Below are 14,128 nucleotides of genomic sequence, written 5' to 3'. Positions count from 1 at the left end.
AGTCAAAACCAGACATGGAGAAGCTGCATTCAGCTTCTATGCTCCACATGTCTGGAACAAACTCCCAGAAAGCCTCAAATCAGCTGAAACACTCAGTTTATTTAGATCCACCTGTTCTCTGCTGCATGGACTAGTTTTTATTTAGAGTCCAGATCTGCATTTAGTTCATTTACGACGAAATCTTAATTTTTTTCCTTTTCTGAGCTGTTTTTATTTAATCAATTTTATCTTTTTTAATCTTTGTTTTTCTAATGCACTTGTATTTTTTCTCTCCACCTGCACCTTGCTGTAATGTTTTTATGTTTTATGGCACTTTGAATAGTCTTGTACATGAAATGTGCTATACAAATAAATTTGCCTTGCCTTGCCTATAATTTTTTTTACATTTTGTTACTCCTGGGTGCTATTTAATGGTTAAATCTGCACAAAATGAGTCAAAATGAGTCAAAATGAGTCTTACGTCTTGCTGCTATGTATGTGGCAAAATATTGGTTGGTTCCACCAAATCTCACTACAAGGATAATTGAAAAGTTGGCAGCTCTGATTGTTATGCTGTTTACTGTGAGACTTTGGCATAGCATTAATAATCATATTATTGTTTTCGTAGTATTTTGCAGGGGGTATATCATGACTTTGATCATCCAGTCAATGGATAACGATCCAACATTTACCATTATAATACAACTTCTGCCATCGTATGATTATGATTGGATTCATTTCAGGAGCCAAAGACTAAAGACGCAGTACAGAACTTTTTTAGATTTTCTCGTTGAGGCGCCCCTATCACGCAAAAATAATCTACTTTGTCTGTTCAGCTCAACAGGCACAATAGTCACAATTTACTTGTCTGTGATTTTGTTTGTATGATTAAAAGTCATCAGGGAGTGACTCTGACTCAAGAGGTCCGGAGCTGGACAAGCTAAAAGTCTTCCAGTCCAAGATCAAGCCTTTTAAAAAATACCTAGGAACAAAAAAGAAAGAAATATATGACAGATTTTTAGTGTGGTGACAGGAATACTGGAGGTGCTACAGTCAAACATTCCAGTTTAAGTGTCAAGGCGGTTGTAAATGAACTGACACTGTAATGTCTAATATATTTGGAGCAGTTTCTATGATTTCCAACCAGTTGAAGGTCACATCCTTGTTGTCACATTTAAATTTTCACAGCATGTGATTGTCAGCAGCCTGAAATAACTTTGTATAAACAGACATTGACATCATTATCAAAAAAGGTAAAAGGACCCTTTGAAGGGTAACGTTTCCTCAGAGAAAATATTCTTAACAGATTTTTAGAGAGAATTAAGAGAATTTTTAAGACTGTAACCTAAACTTGCAACAACCTGTTATTCTGTTTTTATTAAACATGAAATGCTTCAGCTAAAAAAAACTATACGTTTAATTAAAATCTTCAGTAATATTAACATTTATAGACCTAACTGACAGAATAGCTCTAACCAGAGACAGTGGTGTCAAATATACGGCCAGCAGGCCAAAATTGGCCCTCCAGAGGTTCCGATCTGGCCCGTAGGAGGAATTTGGTAAACATGAAATTTACAAACTGTCATTTTATTAATATTACTAACTTTTTACCTAATTTTCCCATGAGAGGTGTCATTTTTTATCTTTAAATCTAAAAATTTTCTAAGGTGGATAACTTCTATCTTTTCTATCTTTCTTACTTAATAGATGTGTTTCAGTTTGTATTGACAGCTGGGCAACAACAGGACTGAAAGTAAGCCGGTACAGTCTGGACCACTAAAGGCAGATATATGCTCGTGTAGCTGCATCACCGCCGTAGGCTCAGCGTACTCCACACGCACCTCTTCCAGACCTGACATGCACCCCTGATACGCAGACGGTTACGCGGTGATTGGTCGGTTTGGGATCATGTCTTGCAGGATATCTGGGTCTTCTTGCTGAATTTGTGTGGTCACCACCGTTTTTAAAAACAATAACCAGTGGATCAAGTTGATGAGAGGCTGATCAAATTATTTCTTCGTTGTCTTCCGCAAGCTAATAAAAATACTGAACCATACTGGACTCCATTGTTGTTTTAAAACCGAATATATATATATATATGTATATATATATTCTTATTTTATTTCACAGCTCCTGTCCACTTCAGATCAAACATGTGGCCCCTGGACTGAAATGAGTTGGACACACCTGGTGTAGAATAAACCAAACCTAATAAATCTCAGGTCGGGTTGCATTATGGCCGGCGTGTATTCGCTGCTCTAATCTGAAGTAATGAGTTCAGTAATAAGGTTCCAGTCTGACTGCTCACTGTGAGGTTCGCTGCCGAGCCGAAGTAGGCCAGCCCGGCAAATGAAGCAGGTTTGACGTCTGACCTTTAGCAATTTCATATCCCACTGCGATGCAAGTGCTGTAGCCCCATGCTGAGAGCAAAGCCCTGATGGAGCCTTCGCAACTGGTTCACCTTTTCGAAAAAGTCTTGAATTGACCACGTATTGCTTAGCAAAGTTTTACATGTTAGGAGGGAAACTATGTAAGGAGGGACTCATGCATCCTTTACGTTAGAAGAAATAATGCAAAACCTTACAAGATCTCTGTAGGTGAGCTTTAACCAACCCAGAACCAGACAACTCTCCTGTTATCTGAGAGGCTACGACCTGAGCAACATCCTCACCGATCATACTGCAGGTCTGACCATGTTTCTATAAAACGGTGCCTAATGTTGTGCTGCAGTCTCTGTTTTTTGACGGCATTATTAGTCTCCTCACTGAAGAGATGTGTAGGAGAGAGGTGACTTCAAGGTGACTGTGTAGTGCAGCTTAAAAGCAGACAGATGGTGGGTTTGTATCTATAATGCTTCAACAGGACCAGCAACATACAGCAAATATGTAAAAAGCTCTTCCTGATTTAGATGTGATAAATCCAGGCAGAAGACATTATATTAAGGTGTACATCCAGATGAAATCCAGTAATCATCACACTTCACCTCATTTTAAAACCCTTCTGAGACCTACATGTTTCTTTAGGGGATGGAAAGTGGGAAAAGCAGATTGATGTATTTCCTCACCTGTTAACTGACTGCCCTGCAAAAACATGTGACTGAACTACTTGCTTAAAGGTCCCATATTATACACTTTATTCCCAATCTGAGACCATTCATTAATATCTAAATGAAATATTTCCGCCATGGTATGGACAAATCGACCCTCAGTTTGAGTGCAGCGGCTTCTCTTCACCTCCCTCTTTTTAGCAGCTTCAGAAATGTGCTGTTTATGGTGGGCGGAACCCTGGTGGAGCAGCTCAGCTGTTGGCTCCGCCCATCGCATCGCCCGTCATGAGGTGATTGACAGGTTAATATATTTTCAAGCTATCAGACTAATAAGGCCGAAACGATAAAATAACTGCCAGCTCTTACCTCTCCAGCTGTGTCACGGACAGTTGGTATTGAACCTGGCTTCAGCTTCAAACGGTTGGCGAAGCCTGCTTTCCATGCCCCCATGTTGTGGAAACAGTCCTCTTTGAAATGCTGGCCACAGACATGCAAAACCTTTGGAAGTTTTCCGGGTACATTTCCTCCAAAAATAAAATTAATCCACTCAGTCCTCGTGGGTTCAGTGGATGGAAGTAAAAAAACGTTTTCGTGTTCATTTATGCAGCCACAAACAGAACAGTGCTTCTGTCGCTTAGCCATGTCCGCTAACGAGGGTTGCCGAAGAGGGAAAAACACTGGGCGCTAGGTGATTTTTAGAGGGCGGGCTTTGAGAGCCGGTAGACGGGGCCATCGCTCTGTGGGGAGTGGTTATTGTCCCTTATGACGTCATAACGTACACGCTTTCAAACAAGCTCATTTCAGCGCTTACTTCCCTAGAGGTGGAGCAGGGGGGAGAGAGAGCGCCTGAAAGAGTTTCACACTTACGGGTCTCCTACACATGCGGGGGGACCAGTATGACTGTTCCAAAACCATTAAAAAGTGAATTTTGCATAATATGGGACCTTTAATTAACTTTATTACTTTATAACTACTAGAGTCATAAGGTTCCATAATATGTTCCATAACATATTTATTTATAGATAAATCTACCTTTTATTCCCCACCATGTTTTTTGAAGTACGTCTTTAGTAAAACCTTTGATGCACTTGTTTCCGGATTCTGATCCCGAGTCATCAAAAAGCTTCTCCAGAGCTTATCTACTTATCTGAATGAGGGTTGGTGGAGCAGGAAACATCTAAGGACAGATTCATGAATCTGTCCATCTGTGTGGATCCTCACCCCATGCAGCACAGGGGATTTTGGGAAATTAAGCAAGACAGAAAGGTTTCTGTGCAATCCTCCAAAAAACTAGCGAAGGATAGTCCTCGGAGATTACGCTGCATAGCAGTGATGTGCGATATCACAGATTTTCTTCCAGATCCGATACCAAGAAAATTTCAAGCCAGTATCGGCGATACAGATCCAATACAAACACTTGATGTGTTTGGAAAATCACTTTCAAAGCAGCCTATGCTGAGGGGAACAGAATTTAGTTACATTTTTGTTGAATATGCAGTGATTCAATTTAAAATTACCAGTAAAATAAATGAATAAATGCTGCAATAGTCACACATTTGTCTACACCTACATATTAAAATATTCGGTTACCCATCAGTGTAAATATTAAATATTTTTATTTTGTAAAAGCCCACAACGTGTGTTTTACTGAATATTTAGTGATGCCAGCCTCTGCAGCATCCTCACTGACTAAAGCCAGACCTGTTGTACTGACGGGAGCTGATCTGAGGGACACATTTCACTCCAAGCTGAAACTTATACAGATATTTATAGTAGTATTTACTTATTTCATATCATATTTATTAATGTACATATTTAAACAGGACACCTTAGACTTAAGAATGAGGGGAACTCAACCTGAACCCAGCAGATGAAAATCACTTTCCCAGAATTAGCATCAAAGACACGTTACACCTGAATACTAGTTAGTAGTTGGATAGTACCTGATACTAGCTGATATAGTAGCTGATAGTACCTGATATAGTAGCTGATAGTACCTGATATAGTAGCTGATAGTACCTGATATAGTAGCTGATAGCATCTGATATAGTAGCTGATAGTAGCTGATATAGTAGCTGATATAGTAGCTGATAGTACCTGATATAGTAGCTGATAGCATCTGATATAGTAGCTGATAGTACCTGATATAGTAGCTGATATAGTAGCTGATAGCATCTGATATAGTAGCTGATATAGTAGCTGATATAGTAGCTGATAGTAGCTGATAGTACCTGATATAGTAGCTGATAGTACCTGATATAGTAGCTGATATAGTAGCTGATAGTACCTGATATAGTAGCTGATAGTACATAGCTGATAGTATCTGATATAGTAGCTGATAGTATGTGATATAGTAGCTGATAGTACCTGATATAGTAGCTGATAGTACCTGATATAGTAGCTGATAGTATCTGATATAGTAGCTGATAGTACCTGATATAGTAGCTGATAGTACCTGATATAGTAGCCGATAGTACCTGATATAGTAGCTGATAGTATCTGATATAGTAGCTGATAGTACCTGATATAGTAGCTGATAGTACCTGATATAGTAGCCGATAGTACCTGATATAGTAGCTGATAGTATGTGATATAGTAGCTGATAGTGCCTGATATAGTAGCTGATAGTACCTGATATAATAGCTGATAGTACCTGATGTAGTAGCTGATAGTATCTGATATAGTAGCTGATAGTACCTGATATAATAGCTGATAGTACCTGATATAGTAGCTGATAGTATCTGATATAGTAGCTGATAGTACCTGATATAGTAGCTGATAGTACCTGATATAGTAGCTGATAGCATCTGATATAATAGCTGATAGTACCTGATATAGTAGCTGATAGTACCTGATATAGTAGCTGATAGTACCTGATATAGTAGCTGATAGCATCTGATATAATAGCTGATAGTACCTGATGTAGTAGCTGATAGTATCTGATATAGTAGCTGATAGTACCTGATATAGTAGCTGATAGTACCTGATATAGTAGCCGATAGTACCTGATATAGTAGCCGATAGTACCTGATATAGTCGCCGATAGCATCTGATATAATAGCTGATAGTACCTGATGTAGTAGCTGATAGTATCTGATATAGTAGCTGATAGTACCTGATATAGTAGCCGATTGTACCTGATATAGTAGCCGATAGCATCTGATATAGTAGCTGATAGTATCTGATATAGTAGCTGATAGTATCTGATATAGTAGCCGATAGTACCTGATATAGTAGCCGATAGTACCTGTTATAGTAGCCGATAGTACCTGATATAGTAGCTGATAGTATCTGATATAGTAGCTGATAGTATCTGATATAGTAGCTGATAGCATCTGATATAGTAGCTGATAGTATCTGATATAGTAGCTGATAGTATCTGATATAGTAGCCGATAGTACCTGATATAGTAGCCGATAGTATCTGATATAGTAGCCGATAGTACCTAATATAGTAGCTGATAGTAGCTGATAGTATCTGATATAGTAGCTGATAGTACCTGATATAGTAGCTGATAGTACCTGATATAGTAGCTGATAGTATCTGATATAGTAGCTGATAGTACCTGATATAGTAGCCGATAGTACCTGATATAGTAGCTGATAGTATCTGATATAGTAGCTGATAGTATCTGATATAGTAGCTGATAGTATCTGATATAGTAGCTGATAGTATCTGATATAGTAGCCGATAGTACCTGATATAGTAGCCGATAGTACCTGATATAGTAGCTGATAGTATCTGATATAGTAGCCGATAGTATCTGATATAGTAGCCGATAGTACCTGATATAGTAGCCGATAGTACCTGATATAGTAGCCGATAGTACCTGATATAGTAGCCGATAGTATCTGATATAGTAGCTGATAGTATCTGATATAGTAGCTGATAGTATCTGATATAGCAGCTGATAGTATCTGATATAGTAGCTGATAGTACCTGATATAGTAGCTGATAGTACCTGATATAGTACTTGATAGTACCTGATATAGTAGCTGATAGTACCTGATATAGTAGCTGATAGTATCTGATATAGTAGCTGATAACAATACAGAATATAAAAAGTGGAGAGAGCAAAAGAAAACAAATGTTAACTGACAACTTCTTGACATTTGGAGTTATATCGTACTGTTATCAACATGTTTTTTGTTTGTAGGAAACCTGTGATCAGAGTTGAGCTTTATTTATAAAATGAAAGCTGCCATGACAACCTGATGATTATATATATTGTCATTATCTGAGCTTTGAGTGACACTCTGGCTTATGTCCATTTTCTTCTTAAATGGTTTGAACCACAGCCGCCATCATGACCTACTTGTCATTATGGTTGTGATAACAGATTACAAGTTTAGTCAGAAGTTTTCTGAGTGCACGCATATATATGTGCCATACGCCTCTCCCTCCAAACATCATCACACCATGCTGGATGTAGCCTGAAGATAAGAGTGGGCGTCATCATTCCCATGACGTCTGATACTGCACTCATTCCTATATGTGATTTGTATAAGACAAAAGTTATCCTTAGTATCAGCATCCAGGTTTTAAGTTGGATTTTCTGCTGCAGTCTGACTGGGAAAATGCTTTGAGAGCTTTATGGCTTCCTCCTTCTGATTATGCCTGAACATCAAGTACAAAGTACAGCATAAATGGGGATTATGTATATTTGGAAAAAGCTCTTTTACAGTAGGAACAAGGGGATAAAGGCTGAAATACAAATAAATCTAGTAGAGCAAAGTGAGATGACAGAGCAGTTAAGGGTGGCATTAAAAATTTTAGCAGAGCTATAACATGACTTTACAGATTCACAAATCCAGTTCCCTTTGTGCTGCTACAATCCATCACGGAGAGGCTACGTCACCCAAAGTGACAGGACAGGAGTATTTCAGGACTGGCAGAATGGCCCTGTGTCGTCCTTATTCAGCAGTTTTAATCTAAAATGACAAGAAGCCTTCAGTTACGTGGTCCCTTTCCAAGTTGACCCTCTCTAGGGCTCCTCTGGGAAATCAGAACTCCAAGTGACAGATTAGTGGTTGCTGTGTGAGTTAAGACTCACAAGCCATCCGACAATCTAGAAATTAGAAGCTGGGTTATAAGTCATGATGCATTTAGCTGGAGTATCGTTCCTTCTTCTATGAAACAATAAAACTAACGAACTTCTGCATCTCCACTGATGCTAAAGTTCAACCAGGTGGCACAGATAGTCTTAATGCACAGCTGATGGAGGCAGTCAGAAAGTAAGAACGTGTACATGTGACACGCGAACATGCGGAGACGGTCGTCCTGCCATGATGACGTTTCTCGTTATGTTTTCAATGAGCTGCATTTTTCATGTGAAAATATGAATCTGCTCTCCAGTAAAATAAAAGCACAATAACCTAAAAATAACGAAAACACCTTATTTGTTTCAGAGTAAAGAAGTACAAGTACATTATCAAGATATTTACATGTAATATTGTAATATAGATATAATATTTTAGAAACATGAACAGCCTGAAATTCCTGGAGAAAAATCTGTGAAGATTCTTCAATATTTTGTATGTTACACATTTACATAATTTAATTATTTTATTCATTTACATATATTATTTCTATTTATTTTATTGTATCATAGACTGTATATAAAAGATGGGCGGAGCCTTCATGATGTCATCAGTAGCTTTCTGAAGCTTGTTGACTGGTTTCTTCCGTCGCCATCTTGGCAGCGTCACGCCTGCCGTCGCTCCCAGAAAATACAAAAACGGGCAAAATGTCGGAGCTGAGAGGGGGGCTGTAAGCGTGGGGGTGGATGATTGACATCTATCAAACTCCGAGCTGCCTGTAGCTAAGAGCTAACTGAGCAAACTCAGGTCTAGCATGAGCTAACCTGCTAATGAAGGTAGGCGGGCTAAAGCTAAGGCGCACTGTTAGCCGGCTAAAAACCACAGTTGTGCTGCAGTCTCCGTCTCAGTTTTTCCGTCGGTTGCCACGGCAACACGCTTTCTCCTATTAGAAAGATTTGAATAGCTTTTGGTCCCCAACTTGTCAGGAAGGTTCCCACCAAGTTTGGAGTCGGTCGCACGAATCCCCTCAGACTAGTTCGTTCAAATGGCAGTGAAATCCAAGATGGCTGCCACCCCGTTGCCATGGCAGCAGGTGTTCGATTGCCTTCTTTGCTGGACTTGGGGTGTTACACGTATGAATACTGTGAACTTTGGTGCAGATCCCATGTATTTCTATGGAGATATGAGCAAACCGTGTTTCATGGCGAGAAGGCATTTTTCCGTCAGTTGCCACGGTAACACGCTTTCTGCTATTAGAAAGATTTGAATAGCGTTTGGTCCCCAACTTGTCAGGAAGCTTCCCACCAAGTTTTGAGTCAATCGCACGAATCCCCTCAGACTAGTTCGCTCAAATACGATGTGTGTAAAGTGCAAAAAATGGCAAAAAAATGGCCGCACACACCAAGATGGCAGGTACGCCGTTGCCATGGCAACAGATGTTTGATTGACTCTTGCTCAGCTTGGGGTGTTACACGTGTGTGCTGAGTTTCGTGTTCCTACGTCGAAGTAGACTTTTGGGACCCCATTCATTTGGGGATTTTTGGGGTGTCTAGGTGGCGCTGTTGAGCCACTTTTGCATTGAAGTGTATGCGGACCTTATAATATCGCGATTTTCACCGGGCTTGATGTGTGTGCCAAGTTTCACAACTTTTCATGGGTTTTTAGGGGGTCAAATTTGGCGTCGAAGCGCTTAGAAGGAGTATAATAAACATTTCAAGCACAATAGGGTCCCTCCATACTTCGTATGGCTCGGACCCTAATAACATCCAAATGGATGAGTTGGAAAAAAAATTCACCCCGTGTGTAGCGGATGAGGGATGAACAGCAATTTTTTGCACTTCCGCACAGGCTTCACATTTCACCGCCGGAGGTCGCCGCTTGGTCCCGATACAACTATTTCACTTCCGATACGAAACTGATATTGCAGCCTTCAGTATTGGTCGATACAAATATTAATTTGATACGATATTGACACAAATCATACACACTTTCTTATTTTGTATTGGAATGTGAGGAAAAGGCTTGAAAAAGTGATTTTACTCAGAGAACAGAAACAACAGATAAAATGGATCCATTTGTTTTTAACCATGGGTCACATTTTGCACCTTAAACAAAAGAAAATACAACAAATGAATAAAATAAAGAATAAAATAGAAAAACCTCAATAAACAAACATAAACAAAAAGTTATATTTATATTGCAAAATAACAGTTCAAGTTCAGTTTATGGTAGCAACAAGCCAGCGTGGGGACGCTAGAAACCACACAGTAATGTCCAACTTTTTAACGAGCCCACGGCTTCAATTTCACTGGCTGCCCAAAACAATGAGGTCATTGCTCTTCATCGTCACATAATAGTGTAAACAAATCAAACATATCAGTCTAACAACAAGCAGAAAATAAATAGTTAACTGAAAGGATGATGCGGGCATGCTCAGCTGTCTCCCAGTCAGCTTTTTGTGATGCTGCTTAAAATGCGTGATGAGGTTGGACGTATTAAACTTCCCGGATGTTGTTAAACCACGGGAAACGTGTGCATGACAGGTGCTGCAACGTCTTTTTCTGACTTTTACGAAAAATACTGCCACGCTGCCGACATCACTCCTGCTACCTTGTGATCAGGTGCATGCTGGAGCAGAATGGACTGCTCATGTCGGAGATTCCTGATTCAGGCCGATATCATCCAATACCGTTTATTTTAGCTGATATCGGACCTATTTCTGATATCAGCTAACGAATCAGGACATCCTTAAATATAAATGTATCAAATATGTTTATACATTTGCATTTAAATTAAAATAGATTTTATTAACTTTATATATCAAACGTGTTTCTTTTTATTATATATATATTTCTATTTTACATTTATCTCTCTCTCATATATATATGATCTCCGTACAGTGGACTCCTTCCTTCTCTTCAAATCCAGACTCAAAACTCATCTGTTCAGACAGTCTTATCCCCCCTAAGTCCATATACATCTTTCCACAGTGTTTCCTTCCTCTATCACTTATTCTGTTTTGTGCTTTTAATGTTTTGCTTACTTTTAGTGTCTTATGTTTGTACAGTGTCCTTGGGTGCTTTGATAAGGCGCTTTTTTAAAATAAAATGTATTATTATTATTATTATTATATATATATATATATATATATATATATATATATATATATATATATATATATATATATATATATAATCTCACAGAAGTGAGTACACCCTATATATTTATATTCAAAATCAGCAAACATTTAATTCCAGGTATCAGGAAGAGGAAAAATCCAAAATTCCACATGATCAAAGTATCTAGAAGTTATATTAAATGTACATACGTGTACATTTCCACATGTGTGTAGGAACCCTGGCCGTCTGAACTGACTCACCTGATCATAAAAACTCAAGTCACATATATTAGGTCAGAAAGATGGAAAAGAGTGTCTCCGAGTACCCTGTGGGTACATGTCTGCCTTACACTGCTGATATGTCTCTGAGGTGTTTCTTCAAGACTATTTCAAAGTGTTAAATTAGGTGTGATGACCACCACTTAGGGCAATGAATGGATCTGGAGGATTCTTAGAGGCGTGCGCCGTCCTTGCCAACCACTCTTCACACCTCTAGTAACATATGGAGATTTGTACTCTGAACTAACAGCGAGACAAATTGGATTCAGACACAGGCTGCAGACCTCAGAGGAACCTTCCTACTTAAGTGATTTACTCCCTTAAGCTTAGCATCTGTAATTACTGGAAATTGAAACAAACCTTGGGATCAGGAGGCGGCCTGTCTCCTGGCATTTTGTAGATGAGGAGTCGACTCTTGGCGGTGGTGACGTGGTCCGCTTTATCAACTCTATAACCCTGAGTCAGGGCCTAAAAATTCAAGTTAACCCTGATTTGGTGTCTCCAGATAATCAAATTAAGCTGATTTCATTATAATAGAGTGAAACAAATGGAAAACAACTATTAAAACAAACAAACTATTAAAAAATAACTATTCACCAACCAGTTTATTAGGCACACCTGTTTAACTGATTGTCAACACAAATATTTAATCAGCCAATCACATGGCGGCTACTCAACACATTTAGTCATGTAGACAAAATCCTGAAGATCAAACTGAGCATCAGAAATGGGATTTAAGAGACTCATCTCCACCTGCTTTCTAGAACATGACGATGAGTTCACTGGACTCCAACGGCCTCCACAGTCACCAGATCTCAGTCCAGTAGAGCAGCTTTGGGATGTGGTGGAACGGGAGATTCTCATCATGGATCTGCAGCAACTGTGTCATGCTGTCATGTCAATATGGAGCAAACCTTCTGATGAAGGTTTCCACCACCTGGTTGGATCAGTAACAGCAAGAAGGTGGCAGAGCAAAATGAAACATCACACGTCAAACGGTGGAAAATGAAGCAGAGAGGGAAGCTGGACATCTGGAGACGAGCACCGTCGTATCCCAGCAACCAGAAAGACTAAAGTCCAGGTGAAAGAATTTCAGTTTCCAATAAAACTCATGCTCAGAATGGAAGCTCAAATGTCATCTATTGGTTTCTTTACCTACTTAACCAAGTATAAATTGGCTGTATTTTAATATGATTAAATTGAATTGAGCTGATCTAGTCTGTTTTAGCCATTACAGCACCGATTCACAACAAAGTCGTCTCAAACCACTTTACAGACTTTTACCAATTCAAACCAATTCACTGTGATCCAATCAAAACACACCCACAATAGTCCAATTTATGACTTCATTCACGTTCATTTAAATTCAGCCGTATTTCTATAGTACAAATTCACGACAAATTCCTCTCAAGGCCCTCTACAGAAACGTTCCAATTCAAGCCAGTTCATTGTGATCCAATTAAAACAATCATACATTAATTCAATTTATAACTGTGATTATTAATAAACCAAATTCATAAAAAATAATTACCTAGCTAAGGAAACCAACAGATTGCAGTGAATCCTGTCTTGGACCCCCCCCCCCCCCCCCTCATATATATATATACATATACATATATATATATATATATATATATATATATATATATATATATATATATATATAGCTATCAAAGAGTGGGACCAGATGGGTGGCCTGGGCGGGGGCTCTGGCCACCCCAAAGTTTTGACTGGCCCTGCCAGTGCCTCCCCAGGAACAAACAAATTTCAAATGATGTAAACTGACTTTTGTAAAATACTTTATTAATCCCAGAGGGAAATTACAGTGTTTAACCTGACTAAACCTCAGATTTCCAGGTCCAAATGAATGCAGCATGTCATGTACATGAATATGATGTTCTGTATCAACACTGCCATGTTCTAGATTATAATGCAGCACTTATTTAGCATAATCTCATCAACTATCTACATGGGTGATGATATTTGTCTGTCCAAACTTTATATTGTTAATGAAGATGATGTAAAAGTCATAAAACCACTGGATGTAACAACTGTGCAAAATTAAAAAGCCAATTATGCAGAAAAACACATAAAACTGATTTGGCTCAAAGTTTTTCTTGCTATGAATAAAGTTTTTGTGCAGCTCAGATTAAAGCTGTTAAATGCAGCATCACCTCATCAACAAAAGCTGTTTTTTAAAACTGTTTGCATTAGATGACCACTTTTGTTGTAATATTGTTAAATATGTTCTTTTTAAAAAATTACATACACATATATAATTATTATAATTATTAGTTATTTATTTATTTTTAAGTTCCTATGTGCCATCCTTTTCCTGGTCTATGCCCCCTACCTGGCCCCCCACATCAAAATATTCTAGACCCGCCCCTGTGTGGAGCGACTTTAAATGAGGCGTAAATAACCATTTAGGATACTATAAAGCAGTACTTTAAACAACTCAACGGGTTTATTGTAGCGTCATTTATATGTCAAAACTTTATCATCTATTCAGATTTGTTCATTAATTCGTTCCCTACGTTTTTTCATGAGCTCATTTTTCAGAAACCTAAAGAAACGCTGGATTAAAAACACGTTTAAATTAATTACTGCGCTACAGTTGGTTTGATTTGAGCTTTTACATTTAAATACTGAACAAGTGCTAAAAAG

The 14,128-nt window shown here is 38.6% G+C and overlaps 1 protein-coding gene across 1 annotated transcript in view; it reads right to left on the bottom strand.

Moving 5' to 3' along the window:
- The window catches only part of LOC121635195 (heparan-sulfate 6-O-sulfotransferase 3-B-like), a 36,928-nt gene that overhangs the window by 21,671 nt on the left and 1,129 nt on the right, over positions 1 to 14,128 (bottom strand). The window lies entirely within an intron of this gene.

The sequence above is a fragment of the Melanotaenia boesemani genome, chromosome 24 (genome assembly GCF_017639745.1).
Source record: "Melanotaenia boesemani isolate fMelBoe1 chromosome 24, fMelBoe1.pri, whole genome shotgun sequence".
NCBI lineage: Eukaryota > Metazoa > Chordata > Actinopteri > Atheriniformes > Melanotaeniidae > Melanotaenia > Melanotaenia boesemani.
This window is presented reverse-complemented; position numbering and strand designations above follow the sequence as displayed.